Source organism: Scardinius erythrophthalmus, assembly GCF_964197995.2.
Source record: "Scardinius erythrophthalmus genome assembly, chromosome: 15".
Taxonomy (NCBI): Eukaryota; Metazoa; Chordata; class Actinopteri; order Cypriniformes; family Leuciscidae; genus Scardinius; species Scardinius erythrophthalmus.
In genome coordinates this window covers 8,653,361-8,673,189 of record NC_138235.1, presented here as the reverse complement: position 1 = coordinate 8,673,189, position 19,829 = coordinate 8,653,361, and positions in this window count along the sequence as shown.

Genomic DNA, 19,829 nt, shown 5'->3' with positions numbered 1-19,829 from the left:
ACAAAAGTAAAAACATTCTTAATTTATATATTATTTATATATTTTAACAGGAACAAAGTCCCACTTGAAGGTATTCACAGATCAATGACCAGGTACCTATCCTGGTCAAGTTTTTTTCTGGAGAGGATTTAAAGCCAGCCTTCAGGCTCTCCAGGAACAGCATCAACATGGCGGGACAGATGCTGCCCCGTCAAAAAGCCCATGGATGGAGCCATGAAATTGAAGTGCTTGTTACGGTTTATTGGCTTGCCTGTGGAGCGTCCTACAGGGTCACTTCAGAGAACTTCAGCATGCCACTTTCAACAGTTTGTAGGACTGTTCACAATGTTGTGGATGAGATGATGACCATCCTCCACAAAATTATTCATTTTCCAAAAGCAGAGGAAATAGAGGAGGTGGGGGTGGCTTTGCTCGCCTTGCTGGCCATGAGGCACTCCACTGTGCTGCTGGTGCCATCGACAGGTGCTTCATCAGGACTGTTCCTCCAGCAGAGCCACAAAAAAGGTGCTACATTAACAGAAAGATCTCCCCTTTCAACTCACTCACTTCAACAGAACTCACTGGCGTGCAATTTTGGACATTGGATTTTATATTATTTGTGTTTTTGTCGTAAATATAAAGAATACACTGTTGCTACAACAATGATTTGCCAGGGTTTTGGCAATTTTTGTATTCAAATCATTTATATAAATAAAACTTTATTTTAGAAATGATTAACAAGTTTCAAACAGAGACAGGCACGTTTCTGCTCTGGCTGTTGCTGCCCTCTCTCTCCTCTTCTCTCACTACTGCTTCTCTCTCTCCGCTTCTCTCACTACTGCTTCTCTCTCTCCCTCTCCTCTTCTCTCACTACTGCTTCTCTCTCTCCCTCTCCTCTTCTCTCACTACTGCTTCTCTCTCTCTCCTCTTCTCTCACTACTGCTTCTCTCTCACTACTGCTTCTCTCTCTCTCCTCTTCTCTTCTCTCACTACTGCTTCTCTCTCTCCTCTTCTCTTCTCTCACTACTGCTTCTCTCTCTCTCTCCTCTTCTCTCACTACTGCTTCAAATTCAAATTCAAATGAGCTTTATTGGCATGACTTGTACAGTATTGCCAAAGCATTGGCCATTACATAAATGGACATTACATACACAAATAATCAATTCAATAAATCAATCAGTAAACAAATGTATGAATACATTTATATATATATATATAAAAAAAAAACACCTTTGTACATTAGTACCAACATTCAGACAAGATGAGGATGATTCTGACTTTAGTTTTGTCCACTGGCTGACTCTCGTAGTTTGTGGCAGGCTGTCACATATTTTGCTGCTGTTGTGATTGAGCTGGAGTTTTCACCAGAATATGCTTTAATTTTTCTGAATTTGGTAGTGCCATAAAATTTGGTTATATTTGTTGGAATCTAGTGAAATAGTCTGATCTAATGCTGTGATAGTGATCACAGTGTATCAGGAAGTGTTCTTCTGTCTCCACCTCTCTCTGAGAGCACAGTGAACACAGTCTCTGCTCTCTCGGCTGCCATCTCTGCCTGTGCCGGCCTCTCTCTACAGCCAGACTGTGGTCACTCAGCCTGTACTTGGTCAGGGTCTTTCTCATTTTATGCTCTTTCACACAGCTCAGGTATTCTGCTGGTGTATAGTCTCTTTTCAGGTGTAAATAGAGTTCCATCTTCTTTTGTGATTTAGTAGCATCTTTCCAATAGGTAATGTCATTTTGTTTTTGTAATTTAATAATTTGGTTGGGCCAGATAGTGCAGTGCTGGTCTGGCCAACATGACATCATGACTTTGCGTAAACATACACACCACTTTCAAGTCAAGTGGCGTGTTATTTATACGCATTTTGAGCTTTCCGCGTGTATGTCCACGCGCGTGTATGTGTACGCCGTTAAACGGCCGAGTGATTCCGCGTGTATGTGTACGCCGTTAAATGTCCGAGCGAAACGGAGGAAAATCTATATCTACATCTGGGGAGCAATATTTTTTTTCCTAGGATGGTAGGGGAACACTCATAAATGGTATTAACCCGAGTGATGGGTAGGTTTAGGGACGCGGTTGGGGTAGGTCATATATATTTATATACAGTAATGTAACGTAAATCAACGGCGTTGATAAACACGCTGAAAAGCGATTATGCGTGTTGATAACACGCCAAAAATGGAAATACGAATTGGCGTGTCATACATACGCCATTTCATGAGATAGTTTCAGCATCAGCTGTGAGAGTGCGCTCCGGTGCCGGTTCTTGCTTCTCTCTCTCCTCTTCTCTTCTCTCACTACTGCTTCTCTCTCTCTCTCCTCTTCTCTCACTACTGCTTCTCTCTCTCTCTCCTCTTCTCTCACTACTGCTTCTCTCTCCTCTTCTCTTCTCTCACTACTAATTCTCTCTCTCTCTCCTCTTCTCTCACTACTGCTTCTCTCTCTCTCTCCTCTTCTCTCACTACTGCTTCTCTCTCTCTCTCCTCTTCTCTCACTACTGCTTCTCAAATTCAAATTCAAATTCAAATGAGCTTTATTGGCATGACTTGTACAGTATTGCCAAAGCATTGGCCATTACATAAATGGACATTACATACACAAATAATCAATAAATTCAATAAATCAATCAAATGTAAACAAATGTATGAACACATTTAAATAAACAAGAAAAACAAAAACAAAAAAAAAACACCTTTGTACATTTGTACCAACATTCAGACAAGATAAGGATGATTCTGACTTTCACGAGTTCACCGAGCTTGGAGTTCAGCCCGAACCCAGAGTACTCCCCCCGTATGTAAGTGGTTAGGACTAGAAGTGTGGAGAAGGGGTGGTGGAGGGATGCTGCAAAAACTGTCAATGGAATGAGGTGAGACTGCTGAGTATATATACCTCTCACCATTGATTGCTGAGTGCTCTCCACTTGTGTTAATTATCTGAACGTGCTCCTCCCGAACCTTGTTAATAAAACATCATTTAGTTTTGTCCACTGGCTGACTCTCGTAGTTTGTGGCAGGCTGTCACATATTTTGCTGCTGTTGTGATTGAGCTGGAGTTCTCTCCCAAAATATGATTTAATTTTTCTGAATTTGGTAATGCCATAAAATTTGGTTCTAATTGTTGGAATCTAGTGAAAAAGTCCGATCTAATGCTGTGATAGTGATCACAGTGTATCAGGAAGTGTTCCTCTGTCTCCACCTCTCTCTGAGAGCACAGTGAACACAGTCTCTGTTCACACACACACACACACACACACACACACACACATACCTCTCTCTGAGAGCACAGTGAACACAGTCTCTGCTCTCTCGGCTGCCATCTCTGCCTGTGCCGGCCTCTCTCTACAGCCAGAGCCAGAGCCAGACTGTGGTCACTCAGCCTGTACTTGGTCAGGGTCTTTCTCATTTTATGCTCTTTCACACAGCTCAGGTATTCTGCTGGTGTATAATCTCTTTTCAGGTGTAAATAGAGTTCCATCTTCTTTTGTGATTTAGTAGTATCTTTCCAATGGGTAATGTAATTTTGTTTTTGTAATTTAATAATTTGGTTGGGCCAGATAGTGCTGTGCTGGTCTGGCTGTAGTTTCAGCATGAGCTGAGAGAGTGCGCTCCGGTGCCGGTTCTGCTCCTGACACCGCAGGGCCTCAGCCTGGTATGAGCTCGGGTCACTGCGCTTCAGGTGCTGGTAGAATTTCACAGCTCTTTTTTGGATAGTGATCAGCAGGGGGTATTGTCCTAATTCAACTCTGCACGAGTTGTTTGGTGTCACTCTGTTTACTTTTAGGATGCTTTTACTAATTTGGGTTTGCAGAGTTTCGATTTCCTCTTTTTCCCATTTTGAGAAATCTTGGGTTTTCAGAGGTCCCCATATCTCGCTGCCATACAGAGCAATGGGTTCAATTATTGCTTTTAGGATTTTTAGCCAAGTTTGAATTGGAATTTCATGTCGAATAGTGTTTTTAATCATGTAGAAGATTCTCATTGCTTTTGCTTTCAGTTCATTCACAGCCATTCATTCACAGTTCATTCATTTACTGCTTCTCTCTCTCTCTCTCCTCTTCTCTCACTACTGCTTCTCTCTCCTCTTCTCTTCTCTCACTACTGCTTCTCTCTCCTCTTCTCTTCTCTCACTACTGCTTCTCGCTCTCTCTCTCCTCTTCTCTCACTACTGCTTCTCTCTCTCTCTCCTCTTCTCTCACTACTGCTTCTCTCTCCTCTTCTCTCACTACTGCTTCTCTCTCTCTCTCCTCTTCTCTCACTACTGCTTCTCTCTCCTCTTCTCTTCTCTCACTACTGCTTCTCGCTCTCTCTCCTCTTCTCTCACTACTGCTTCTCTCTCCTCTTCTCTTCTCTCACTTCTGCTTCTCGCTCTCTCTCTCCTCTTCTCTCACTACTGCTTCTCTCTCTCTCTCTCTCCTCTTCTCTCACTACTGCTTCTCTCTCTCTCTCCTCTTCTCTCACTACTGCTTCTCTCTCTCCTCTTCTCTCACTACTGCTTCTCTCTCTCTCTCTCTCTCTCTCTCTCTCGTGCGCATGCGCGTGTTTGGCGTGGTGAGGAGTGTGAGGTGTTTGATTGATCTTTACATTTTTCTCCTTTTTTTCCATACTTTTATGGGGTTTTTTTTTCTCACCGTAGTTCAAAATTAATTGTGAAGTAGTAAGAATTTGTTTTTTATTTTGGTTGCATCCATTCGTGGACGATAAACATGGCCTCGCCTTCTAATGAGGGAACGCCGGTTTTCTCCATTGGAAATGGTTGCAAATGTTTTCCCGATCAAATTTGTACGGTGGAGGATGTACTTATGGCTATGGGAAAGATTGTTGGCCATGATAAGATTGTTTCGGCGTCTAGGATGAACAAGGCCGTTGTAGTGTTTTTAGAAGAAGAGAAATTTGTGAATGTGCTTGTAGAGAGTGGAATTGAAATGTCGGACACGTTTGTGCAGGTGACACCTCTGCGTTCCCCTGCGACGCGTGTCATAATCTCGAATGCGCCCCGTTCATAAAAAACGAAGCAATATTAAAAGAACTAATGCCTGGTTCAGATTACACGATTTTAGCCCAATTTTGGCACGAACCGTTTGACGTAGGGTGTCGTGGGGATTCGCAAACGACAACAGGCGTCGGGACGCAAGATTCGATCGTTTCATCTCGTATAGTGTGTCATAGTGGGCGACAACCTACGTCGCGTCTGCGATGCTTCACAACATCACGACAGAAAGACTAGCATGTTTAATTTTTTAACGGTCCTCCACGACGACGGTGAGTGAGGGTGAGTGAGAGTCTGTGTTCGCGAGTGTGTGTGCGTGAGAGAGAGAGAGAGAGAGAGAGAGAGAGAGAGAGAGAGAGAGAGAGAGCGAGCGTGTATGTGAGTGAATGTGTGTGTGCGAGTGAGTGAGTGTGTATGTGCCAGTGAGTGAGCGGGTGTGTGAGTGAGTGCGTGTATATGCGCGAGTGAATGAGTGTGTGAGACGGCTCGCGATGACTGGTCGGAAAACAACGTGTAGTCTGACATGTTTCTTGTCCACGACATGCCAAGATTTTTAGGAGTCAAAATCGTGTAATCTGACACAGTGACTATCGTAACAGACAAAAAAAATCGTGTAATCTGAACCAGGCATTAAGGAGTGGATTCCAGACACTCCTCAAAAAACAATAGTCCAGGAGGGTGGTGGATCGGGGACGGATCCGGATCTGGGGGCGGGATGGAGGGCCAGGCCCATGGAACGGAAGAGGGCCTGGAGACTGCGACAGGACGAGAGACCAGGGTGGAGCAGGCTGTGCAGGCGACCAGGGCAGAGACAACCCTTCGGGCGGCCAGGGCGGAGGAGACGACCCTTCGGGCGGCCAGGGCGGAGACAGCAGTTCAGGCGGCCAGGGAGAAGACGACCCTTCGGGCGGCCAGGGCGGAGACGACCCTTCGGGCGGCCAGGGCGGAGACAGCAGTTCAGGCGGCCAGGGAGAAGACGACCCTTCGGGCGGCCACGGCGGAGACGACCCTTCGGGCGGCCATGGCAGAGCTGAAGGACCCTCGGCCGTCCAAGGCAGAGATGATGGACCCTCGGACGTCCAGGGCGGAACAGGAGACCACCCCTCTGGCGGTCCTGGCGGATCAGACTGGTCCGGAGGTGTATTGCAAAATTTTCTTGGGGAGGCTCCCCAGTAAAAAGTACTGGACCAGCGGCGAAGAGGGCTTTGAGCGGGGCAGGACCAGCGGCGAAGAGGGCTTTGAGCTGGGCAGGACCAGCGGCGAAGAGGGCTTTAAGCTGGGCAGCGATGAGGGCTCTATGCTGGGCAGCGATGAGAGCTCTGTGCTGGGCAGCAATGAGAGCTCTGAACTGGACGGAATCAGCGGCGAAGAAGACTCTGAGCTGGGCGGGACCAGCGGTGAAGGCTCTGTGCTGGACGGGACCAGCGGTGAAGAGGACTCTGAGCTGGACAGGACCAGCGATGAAGAGGGCGTTAAGCTGGACAGAACCAGCGGCGAAGAGGACTCTGAGCTGTCTTCTCGACCAGCGGCGAAGGAGACTCTGGGCTGGCGTGAAGTGCAGGCTCGGCTGGACTGGCGTGAAGCTCTGGATCGGCAGAAGTGACGTGAACAGTCTCTGGATCAGCAGAAGCGACGTGAACAGTCTCTGGATCGGCAGAAGTGACATGAACAGTCTCTGGATCAGCAGAAGCGACGTGAACAGTCTCTGGATCGGCAGAAGTGACATGAACAGTCTCTGGATCAGCAGAAGCGACATGAACAGTCTCTGGATCAGCAGAAGCGACGTGAACAGTCTCTGGATCGGCAGAAGCGACATGAACAGTCTCTGGATCAGCAGAAGCGATGTGAACAGTCTCTGGATCAGCAGAAGCGACGTGAACAGTCTCTGGATCAGCAGAAGCGACGTGAACAGTCTCTGGATCAGCAGAAGCGACGTGAACAGTCTCTGGATCAGCAGAAGGTTGCGGTTATAATGATTATGATGACAAAATCATCATATTGCCTGTTCATTCACTAAAGAAATTCATTCTCACTCATTCAGAGTTTAATCCTCAAGCAAAAGTGTTACATTGGCACCACTGTGAAACCACAGCAATAAATTACAATGACTCATTTTTTTAACACATGCATAAATCAGAAAAACAACTACATTATTGTTTAGAAACACAGAGATATCACAATTTAGCACATGCATCTCAACAATGGTGGCAATATTTTTTTATTCATGCAGCAGTGCATGCTGGGAGTTTTATATTATCCTGGAACCAGCATGCATTGCGACATGAATAAAAAAATATTGCCACCATTGTTGAGATTCATATGTTGATTGTTGATGTCTGTGTGTGTCTGAGTTAAGCTGGAGTTCAAAATGTTTTAATGCACTATATGATTACGATATTCTTCAGAAGACCTGATTACAGAAATATTGATTTCATGTTGTAGATTCACAGATATATGATAAATATGAAATAGCCATAAATTCAAAAAAAAAAATATAGCTGCGAGCAGCGATTACGGGCCCAAGCCGGTGGCACCGCAACCCCGGAGCCTAAAGGCACCGGGCTGGCGGTGTCACCGGCTTGGGCCCTCCACCGCTGCTCGCAGCTATATTTATATATATATATATATATATATCGGACAAGTAATATTCTCTGTCTTCTCACTTTAAAATATTTATATATATAAAATTCAGAGGCCGATTTTGCAAATAAATCCACATTCAAACCAAAATATCTGCCTTCCTGTTGGTCAGAGCTAATGACTGTAAATTATAAAGTTGTCCGGCTCGATGAGACCAATATAAGTATTTATTTTTGTTATTGTGGGTAAGACTAACCCCCCACTTTTGTCAAAAACATTTTGAAAGTGACACACTTCCTGCTACCAGTTGGTGGCGCTATAACTTTGACTCACAATAGTTACATCCATATGATCGGCCTCTTACCACTAACACACTGCTGAAGTTTCATCAAGATCAGTTAATGTGTGCAGAAGTTATAACACTTCGTGTTTCTCTTTTCTCGCCATAAATTCGTGTCCTCGCCACGGCCAAACCGTTCGAGATATCAAAAATCCGTCCGCAATTTAGCATCCTCAATGTCTTGATTTAATGCTGACCGAGTTTGGTGGGGATCGGATGAATTCTCTAGGATGAGTGTTTCAAATTCCACAGCATGCGTTTTTCAAACAACCCATAATAGCCGACTTCCTGTTGGGCGGAGCTAATAACTTAGAGTGCGGAAGTTGTTCGGCCCGATGAGATCTATATGTGTACCGAGTTTCATATTAATTCATGCAAGCATGTTTGATTTATGGACCAAGTTTTCAGACCGTGTTCAAGGGGGCGCTGTTGAGCCCCCCTGCCACGCCCGTGTACCAGCTTCAGCCAGGCCCTGATGACCGTGGGTTCTGACCTGTGTGAAAAGTTTCAAGTGTTTTTGAGCACGTTAAGTGCGCCAAAAGCCCCTAAAACCTTGAAAAACAAAGATTAAATGGAATAGACAACCCCCCCCCCCCCACACACGCACACAGAGAAACACACAGACACACAGAGAGAGAGAGAAAATTCTTCAGAAAATCCACATTCAAACCAAAATATCTGACTTCCTGTTGGTTGGAGCTTATAAGTGTAAATTAGAAAGTTGTCCGGCTCGATGAGAACAATATACATACCGATTTTTGTGATTCTAGGAAAAACTAAGCCCCCATTTTTGACTAAAGGTGGCGCTACTGAGCCCCTCACGACGCCCATTTCTGAAACTTTGCACATGTCTACTGGCTAATAAATGTGATGTGTCTGTCGAGTTTCATGCATTTTCAAGCATGTGAAGAGTCTCAAAAGCATCCGAAAAGAATATTAAAGTTTGATGCGTTGCCACGGCAACAGTATCTAAGATATCAATAATCCTTTCACAGGTCTACATCTGCCATGTGTCTACATTATACACATAAAGTTTGAAGCAAATCAGATTAAAATAAGAGGTTGATTTCAAAGCATTTTGAAAGTGACACACTTCCTGCTGCCAGTTGGTGGCGCTATAACTTTGACTCACAATAGTCACATCCATGTGATCGGCCTCTTACAACGAACACACTGCTGAAGTTTCATCAAGATCAGTTAATGTATGCTGAAGTTATAACACACTTCCTGTTTCCATTATTCGCCCTAAATTCGTTTCCTTGCCACGGCCAAACCGTTCGAGATATCAAAAAGCTGTCCGCAATTTAGCATCCTCAATGTCTTGACTTCATACACACTGAGTTTCGAGGGGATTGGATGATTTCTCTAGGAGGAGTACATTAAATTCCACAGCATGCGTTTCTAAACAACCCATAATAGCCGACTTCCTGTTGGGCTGGCGTAAAACTTAGAGCACGAAAGTTGTTCGGCCCGATGAGATCTATATGTGTGCCGAGTTTCATATTATTACATACAAGTGTGTTTGAGTTATAGACAAGTGTTCGGATCCCGTTCCAGGGGGCGCTGTCGAGCCCCCCTGCCACGCCCTGGTACCAGCTTCGGTCCGGCCCTGATGGCCGCGGGTTCTGACATGTGTGCAAAGTTTCAAGAGTTTTTGAGCATGTTAAGGGCCCCAAAAGTGCCCGAAAGGTTGACAAAATAATAATAATAATAATAATAATAATAATAATAATAATAATAATAAATATAGCTGCGAGCAGCGATTACGGGCCCAAGCCGGTGGCACCGCAACCCTGTTGCCTTTAGTTACCTAAAGGCACCGGGGTGGCGGTGCCACCGGCTTTGGCCCTTCATCGCTGCTCGCAGCTATATTTATATATATATATATATATATATATATATATATATATATATATATATATATATATATATATATATATAAATATATATATATATATATATAAAAGACAGAAACCTTATTACCTTATTCTGATTTTATGATACACTCAAAATATTCCACAACAAATCTTTTAAATTTAATGTAAAAATAAAAACGAAAGTAAGCACTGTTGGGCTCACGTAACCCTCTCATTAGAATCAAAATGCTTCAGCATTTGCGATGTATTTGGATGCTAAACTATTCTTTATTATAGGCTTTGTTCTTCACTCGTGTTCCAATATCGACGGAAAAAATCATCCTCTTCACACGCGCAAAAATGTGCTTGAAACATCACAGTGGTGCGGTGCTTACTGTAAATCTACGAATTGTACTACTGACTATTTAGAGCAGTGTAATTTTTATATGTTAGGTTAACTATTTTATTATTATATTTTATTAAGGCTATAATGAACAGGCTGCGATGTCAAGATTGCAATGCTGGAATGTGTGTTTGTGTGTGTGTGTGTGTGTGTGTGTGTGTGTGTGTGTGTGTGTGTGTGTGTATATATGTGTGTTCATGTTTTTCTATCCCGGTGGGGACTTCAACCTGAATGCACACAGACTCATGGGGACTCATGTCACAGTGGGGACCTAAATAGAGGTCCCCATGGGTAAACAAGCTTATAAATCATACAGAATGAGTTTTTTTGGAAATGTAAAAATGCAGAAAGTTTTCTGGGATAAACTTTAGGTTTAGGGGTAGGGTTAGTGTGAGGAGATAGAATATACAGTTTGTACAGTATAAAACCATTAAGTCTATGGAGAGTCCCCACAAAGATAGTAAACCGTGTGTGTGTGTGTGTGTGTGTGGCGTGGGCGCGATTGAACAGTGGACACATAAAAACATACTCCGTCATTATACAGGACGACATTCAAACTGCAAAGTGTTAACTTATATTTGTGTACAGTCGCAATAAAACACAACATTGTGCTTTTGTAAAATAATTTCAAGCAATCCACCCCCCGAAAGGCGCTCATTTTAAAATTAAACTAAAATGCTCATGGCTGCACGGGCATTCATAACGGTGCGCATCCACGGCGAGGAACGAGCAGAACAGAGTGAACGTTTTTCAGTTAATTCCTACTTCCATAGGAATTCATTTGAAAAGCTCGCTCAACCACTATCAATGTCAGTGCGGACGAGCATATTTTACTTTCGTTTTTAAGTTGGCGATTCAAAAGCCCCCAGCGGTGTCACACATAGATTAACCAGTGGTAAAATATTCTCAACGTCACAAACCTAGTATATTTTTATGTAGATACAATAGGCCTACCTGATTTTGAACACAAGAGGACAGTATAGCCCTATGTATGACTTGACTTTTATGGGACTAAATAGTACAATTACTATTTTTAAACTTATAAATAATTATTAAATTGAAAAATAAATGGGTTTAGTTGTGATATTTGTATACTTTTATATAGAAATAAATGTTTTTTAATTACATTTTTAGAAGATGAGGCTTTTAGTTTCCTTTTTGTACATTACTTTAGTCCCTCACTATAGCAAAACCGTTTGAGATGTTTAATATCCGTTCACAATTTAGCATCTTTAATGTATTTTCATCATTTTGAAAAAGTTTGGTGTGAATAAAATAAACCAGTTAGGAAGAGTAGCTAAAAACTCAGAGTCTGAAATATCCAAAAAATCCACATTCAAACCAAAATATCTGACTTCCTTTTGCTCTGAGCTAATAACTTTAAATTAGAAAGTTGTCTGACTCGATAAGACCAATATATATACTGATTTTTGGAATTGTTGGTAAAACTAACCCCCCCACTTTTGTCAAAAGCATGTTGAAAGTGACACACTTCCTGCTGCCAGTTGGTGGCGCTATAACTTTGGCTCACAATAGTTACATCCATCTGATCGGCCTCTTACCACGAACACACTGGTGAAGTTTCATGAAGATCAGTTTATGTATGCAGAAGTTATACCACTTCGTGTTTCTCTTTTCTCGCCATCATTTCGTTTCCTCGCCACGGCCAAACCGTTCGAGATATCAAAAATCCGTCCGCAATTTAGAATCCTCAATGTCTTGACTTAATGCACACCGAGTTTGGTGGGGATTGGATGCATTCTCTAGGAGGAGTACTTCGCATTCCACAGCAAGCATTTTCCAAACAACCCATAATAGCCGACTTCCTGTTGGGCTGGCGTAAAACTTGACTGGGGGAAAGTTGTTCGGCCCGATGAGATCTATATGTGTACCGAGTTTCATATTAATTCATGCAAGCGTGTTTGATCTATGGACCAAGTTTTGGGACCCCTACCAGCTTCAGCCCGTCCCTGATGGCAGGGGGTTCTGACTTGTGTGCAAAGTTTCAAGAGTTTTTGAGCATGTTAAGGACCCCAAAAGCCCCTGAAACCTTGATTAACAATATAAAAGCAATAGTCAAATCCCCCCTCCCCTCACACACACAGAGACACAGAGAGAGGGAGAGAAAATTCTTCAGAAAATCCACATTCAAACCAAAATATCTCTCTTCCTGTTGGTCGGAGATAGATCATGTAAATTAGAAAGTTGTCCGTCTTGATGAGAACAATACACATACCAAGTTTTGTTGCTGTTGATAAAACTACCCCCCCCCCCCCACTTATGACTAAAGGTGGCGCTACTGAGCCCCTCACCACGCCCGTTTCTGAAACTTTGCACATGTCTACTGGATAATAAATGTGATGTGTCTGTCGAGTTTCATGCAATTTCAAGTATGTTAAAGGGATAGTTCAGGATTTTAGACATGAATATCTATAGCTTCCCCATAAGCAGTGTGGTGCATTGACCATGACTTACCCCCGACAGCGTCCTGTGAGCCGAGCTCCGGTCCAGTTTTGGTCAAGATGAAATTAGTCCGGCAAGTTTGCTGGGGTCACGGCAATAAAGCTTTTTTCTTCTCAAATCAATATGTGTTCAAAAGAGTGATATATTTGCAGCACAAAACCGCTGTCTATGGAGAGGTCAGACCTCGTAATGGCTTGGCACTATTTTCTTCCCCGTCATATCACTGCGCGCTGCCGCTACCTACAGCCAGCTGGGAGCCGCGCACGTGTCACTTTGTTTACAGCTCGTAAAGAGAACGATAACATGTCTGACTACAGCAGCGACGATGACAACATTGACTTAGACACACAGCCAAAAGGATATCTTTACGAAGCTTCTTTATCTTCGCCAGTTTGGTGTTCACATTGAAGCCCAGAGCAATGAGCCAAAGTCGCCTCAGAGCAACATCTGCCACAGGAAATCTTTGAAATGTGTGAGGAGAAAGCGCCACATCTTTGTTTGTACAGTCCGGAATCGGATAGTCACAAGTCCGCACCATTTTCTACAAAGCTTGTACAAACTGATCGCTCTTGGTGAGTAGCTATGTTAGCTCGTTCGTGTAGCTGTTCTGAGCACATAAACACTGCTGTAAACACTGCCGAACAACTGAAAAAGTGGTGTGCGCCTGCGCAGCTCCCAGCTGGCTGTAGGTAGCGGCAGCGCGCAGTGATATGACGGGGGAGAAAATAGTGCCAAGCCATTACGAGGTCTGACCTCTCCATAGACAACGTTTTAGTGACGCAAATATATCACTCTTTTGAACACATATTGATTTGAGAAGAAAAAAGCTTTATTGCCGTGACCCCAGCAAACTTGCCGGACTAATTTCATCTTGACCAAAACTGGACCGGAGCTCGGCTCACAGGACGCTGTCGGGGGTAAGTCATGGTCAATGCACCACACTGCTTATGGGGAAGCTATAGAGATTCATGTCTAAAATCCTGAACTATCCCTTTAAGAGTCTCAAAAGCATAAAAAAAGAATATTAAAGTTTGATGCGTTGCCACGGCAACAGTATCTAAGATATCAATAATCCTTTCACAGGTTTACATCTGCCATGTGTCTACATTGTACACATAAAGTTTGAAGCAAATCTGGTAAAAATAAGACAGTGATTTCAAAGCATTTTAATGGTGATGTACTTCCTGCTGCCTGTTGGTGGCGCTATAACTTTGACTCACAATAGTCACATCTGTGCGATCGGCCTCTTACAACGAACACACTGCTGAAGTTTCATCAAGATCAGTTAATGTATGCAGAAGTTATAACACACTTCCTGTTTCATTTTTTCGCCATAAATTTGTTTCCTAGCCACGGCCAAACCGTTCGAGATATCAAAAATCCGTCCGCAATTTAGCATCCTCAATGTCTTGACTTCATGCTGACCGAGTTTGGAGGAGATTGGATGAATTCTCTAGGAGGAGTACGTTAAATTCCACAGCATGCGTTTCCAAACAACCCTAAATAGCCGACTTCCTGTTGGGCTGGCGTAAAACTTAGAGCACGAAAGTTGTTCGGACCGATGAGATCTATATGTGTACCGAGTTTCATATTATTACATGCAAGCGTGTTTGATTTATGGACACGTGTTCGGATCCCGTTCCAGGGGGCGCTGTCGAGCCCCCCCTGCCACGCCCTGGTACCAGCCTCAGCCCGGCCCTGATGGCCGCGGGTTCTGACATGTGTGCAAAGTTTCAAGAGTTTTCGAGCATGTTAAGGGCCCCAAAAGTGCCCGAAAGGTTGACAAAATAATAATAATAATAATAATAAATATAGCTGCGAGCAGCGATTACGGGCCCAAGCCGGTGGCACCGCAATCCTGGTGCCAGGGTGGCGGTACCGCCGGCTTTGGCCCTCCATCGCTGCTCGCAGCTATATTTATATTTCTATATATATATACACACACACACACACACACACACACATACATATATATATATATATATATATATATATATATATATACACACACACATACATATATATATAAATAAATTTAAGGGACAAGACACAGATAATTTTACTTGCCTGACCTGATTAGAACAAAGGAAAAAATAAAATAAAATAATAAGTAGGGGATCACTAAATCGAGAGAATATTCTGATTTTATGATACACTCAAAATATTCCACAACAAATCCTTTAAATGTAATGATATTCAGAACGGAACAAGAATAAAAAATAAAAAATAAACTATAAACAAAGCCAAAACGAAAAAATAAATATAATAAAAAAATTAAATTTCAAGCAATCCATGGCATGATTTATTTATTTTTTGGACTAAAACATTCTGGCTTTTTTTAAACTCAAACATAATTCTTAAATTGAATAATAATAATAATAAAAGAATAAAATGGGTTTAGTTCTGATTTCGTTGAAATCGCTCGCTCTCCGTACCTAACTTTTCCTGAATACAATCACAATTGAAACTGTGACATTGATTTCATACAACAGGATATTAACAGTTAAAATGAAGTCATTTACATTTTAGATACAATATTGACTGTTTTTGTTCTGTTTCAGCAGCGAAAATAGTTAAACAAAGATCACAGAAGAACGCATCTCACAGGAACGTGTTTTCTCATAACTGAATGATTCAGCATTTTGAACGAATTGGTTGACTCAAAGATTGAATGATCAATCCATAAACATCTGTTTATGTTTATGGATTGGATGTTTATGGATCCATGTTTATGGATCTGTATATGTTTATGGATTACGAATCGTTTGAACGAATGAATCAATGACTCGCTCATTAAGACGGTCACTTGGCGACATCTAATGACGGTTTAGTGTTGTTTAAAAGCATAATTCTTTCCAACGTGTGTGTGATTTGTGTGTGCACCATTATAAATGTCCGTGCGGACGTCCGTATTTTTCTTTCACTTTTATATTAGCGATTTAAAAGCACCCGCTCGTGTCACACACGTCGATTAACCGGTGGGAAAATATCCTCAGACACATACCTAATAAATGTATATTTAAATACATTATTGGCCTAGCTGGTAAAAAGTTTTATATATTATTTTGATGTCCTTTTGGACACAAGAGGGCAGTATAGCCCTATGTATGACTTGAATTTTTTTTTTACTTTACTGTTTTAAAATTTAGAATAAAATTAGAATAAAATTCTTTTTAAAATCAGAATAAAATGGGTTTAGTTGTGATATTTGTATACTTTTATATAGAAATAAATGGTATAAAATTACATTTTTAGAAGATTTGAGGCTTTTAGTGCCTTTTGGAGGCTGATTTTGCAAAAAATCCACATTCAAACCAAAATATCTGACTTCCTGATGGTCGGAGCTAATGACTTTAAATTAGAAAGTTGTCCGGGTCGATGAGATCAACATACGTACTGAGTTGTGCTACTGTAGGTAAAACGACCCCCCCCACTTTTGTCAAAAGCATTTTGAAAGTGACACATTTCCTGCTGCCAGTTGGTGGCGCTTTAACTTTGACACACAATAGTTACATCCATCTGATCGGCCTCTTACCATGAACAAACTGCTGAAGTTTCATCAAGATCAGTTAATGTATGCATTAGTTATAACACTTCGTGTTTCTCTTTTCTCGCCATTAATTCGTTTCCTCGCCACAGCCAAACCGTTCGAGATATCAAAAATCCGTCCGCAATTTAGCATCCTCAATGTCTTGACTTCACGCTGACCGAGTTTGGAGGCGAATCGATGTATTTCCTAGGAGGAGTACATTAAATTCCACAGCAAGCGTTTCAAAACAACCCTAAATAGCCGACTTCCTGTTGGGCTGGCGTAAAACTTAGAGCACGAAAGTTGTTCGGCCCGATAAGATCTATATGTGTACCGAGTTTCAAATTAATTCATGCAAGCGTGTTTGATATATGGACCAAGTTTTAGAACCCCGTTCAAGGGGGCGCTGTTGAGCCCCCCTGCCACGCCCGGCTACCAGATTCAGCCCCGCCCTGATGGCCGCGGGTTCTGACCTGTGTGCAAAGTTTCAAGAGTTTTCGAGCACGTTTAGGGACCCAAAAGCCCCAGAAACCTTGAAATAAAAATGAAAAAGAAAATCTCACTCAACTGACAAATCACCCCCACCCCTCACACACTCAGAGACAGAGAGAGAGAGAAAATTCTCAAAAAAATCACATTCAAACCAAAATATCTGACTTTCTGTTGCTTTGAGCTAATAAGTGTAAATTAGAAAGTTGTCCGGCTTGATAAGAACAATATACATACCAAGTTTTGTGATTCTAGGTAAAACTAAGCCCCCATTTTTGACTAAAGGTGGCGCTACTGAGCCCCTCACCACGCCCGTTTCTGAAACTTTGCCCATGTCTACTGGATAATAAGTGTGATGTGTCTGTCGAGTTTCATGCAATTTCAAGTATGTTAAGAGTCTCAAAAGCATCAAAAAAGAATATTAAAGTTTGATGCATTGCCATGGCAACAGTATCTAAGATATCAATTATCCTTTCACAGGTCTACATCTGCCGTGTGTCTACATTATTCACATAAAGTTTGAAGCAAATCGGGTAAAAATAAGAGAGTGATTTCAAATTATTTTGAAAGTGACACACTTCCTGCTGCTAGTTGGTGGCGCTATAACTTTGACTCACAATAGTCACATCCTTGTGTTCGGCCTCTTACAACGAACACACTGCTGAAGTTTCATCAAGATCAGATAATGTATGCTGAAGTTATAACACACTTCCTGTGTCCCTTATTCGCCATAAATTCGTTTCCTTGCCACGGCCAAACCGTTCGAGATATCAAAAATCCGTCCGCAATTTAGCATCCTCAATGTCTTGACTTCATGCTGACCGAGTTTGGAGGCGATTGGATGAATTCTCTAGGAGGAGTACATTAAATTCCACAGCATGCATTTCAAAACAACCCATAAAAGCTGACTTCCTGTTGGGTTGGCGTAAAAAGTAAAAGTACGAAAGTTGTTCGGCCCGATGAGATCTATATGTGTACCGAGTTTCATATTATTACATGCAAGCGTGTCTGATTTATGGACCAAGTTTTCGGACCCCGTTCAAGGGGGCGCTGTCGAGCCCCCCTGCCACGCCCGGGTACCAGCTTCAGCCTGGCCCTGATGGCCGCGGGTTCTGACCCGTGTGCAAAGTTTCAAGAGTTTTCGAGCACGTTAAGGGTCTCAAAAGTGCCCGAAAGGTTGACAGAAAAATAATAATAATAATAATAATTAAAGCTGCAAGCAGCGATGAAAGGGCCCTCGCACCCGTGCCATCAACACTCGGTGGCTTTAGGAAGACAGAGCATGGTTGGGAAATGTACATTTAAGGAGGTATATATAGTAAGAGTATGTCAAAGTCAGTTACAAAATGTTTTGTATAATGGTGATAATAGCATGCTTCATGACTCAGCTAAGTGTTGCTAGCATGTTCAGTCTGTTTCTAGCATGCTTAGTACACAATAATTATGTGGTTAGTACTGCACGGTGTTAACCATGTCAGTTTCTGTTGCCAGTAGGTGGCGTTATGACTATAACTGAATATGAGCATGGATGTGTGTTCAGGACAGAACTCTTATCAAACATGTGAAGTTTGGTGCAAATTGGACATTGCCTTCTTGAGTAACAACAAAGTCATGTTTCATTGAATTAGCATTCTTTAGAACTTAGCTAAGCATTGTTAGCATGTTTTAACATGTTGCTAGAACGGCATCAACGTGTTAAACATGTCACTTCCTGTTGCCAGTTGGTGGCGCTATTACTATAACTGAACATTCTCATGTAGATGTGTTCAGGCCATGACTCTTATCAAAAGTGTGAAATTTGGGGCAGATTGGACATTCCATGCCTGAGTTACAGCAAATTCCTATTTAATTGCAATAATAGCATGCTTTAGCACTTGGCTAAGAGTTTGCTAGCATGTTTTAGCATGTTTCTAGTATGTTGTTAGCATGTTTAACACTTGCTGGCACTTTTTTATATGTTATTAGGAGTCCACAACAGTGTTAAACATGTCACTTCCTGTTGCCAGCAGGTGGCGCTATGACTATAACTGAATATAAGCATGGTCATGTGTTCAGGACAGAACGCTTATCAAAAGTGTGAAGTTTGGGGCAGATTGGACATTCCATGCCTGAGTTACAGCAAATTCATATTTAATTGCAGTAATATCATTCTTTAGCACTTAGCTAAGTGTTTGCTATTATGTTTTAGCATGTCTCTAGTATGTTGGTAGGATGTTTAGCACCTACTGGCATTTTTTTATATGTTATTAGGAGTCAAGAACAGTGTTAAACGTCACTTCCTGTTGCCAGCAGGTGGCGCTATGACTATAACTAAATATGAGCATGGACATGTGTTCAAGAGATAACTCTTATCAAACGTGTGACGTTTGGGGTAGATTGTACATTGCCTTCTTGAGTAACAACAAAGTCCTGTTTCATTGAATTAGCATGCTTTAGCACTTAGCTAAGTATTGCTAGCATGTTTTAATATGTTTCTAGCATGTTTAGAACTCAATGGCATTTTTAACATGTTGCTAGAACGGCATCAACGTGTTAAACATGTCACTTCCTGTTGCCAGTAGGTGGCGCTATTACTATAACTGAATTTGAGCATAGGCATGCGTTCAGGCCATGATTCTTATCAAACATGTGAAGTTTGGGGCAGATTGGACGTTCCATGCCTGAGTTACAGCAAATTCCTATTTAATTGCAGTAATAGCATGCTTTATCACTTAGCTAAGTGTTTGCTAGCATGTTTCTAGTATGTTGCTAACCTGTTTAGCACTTGCTGGCTCTTTTATATATGTTATTAGGAGACCACAACAGTGTTAAACATGTCACTTCCTGTTGACAGCAGGTGGCGCTATTACTATAACTGAATATTCTCATGTAGATGTGTTCAGGCCATGACTCTTATCAAACGTGTGAAGTTTGGGGCAGATTGGACATTCCATGCCTGTGTTACAGCAAATTCCTATTTAATTGCAGCAATAGCATGCTTTAGCACTTAGCTAAGTGTTTGCTAGCATGTTTTAGCATGTTTCTACTATGTTGTTAGCATGTTTAGCACTTGCTGGCACTTTTTTATATGTTTTTATATGTCCACAACAGTGTTTAACATGTCACTTCCTGTTGCCAGCAGGTGGCACTATGACTGTAACTGAATATGAGCATGGTCATGTGTTCAGGACAGAACGTTTATTAAAAGTGTGAAGTTT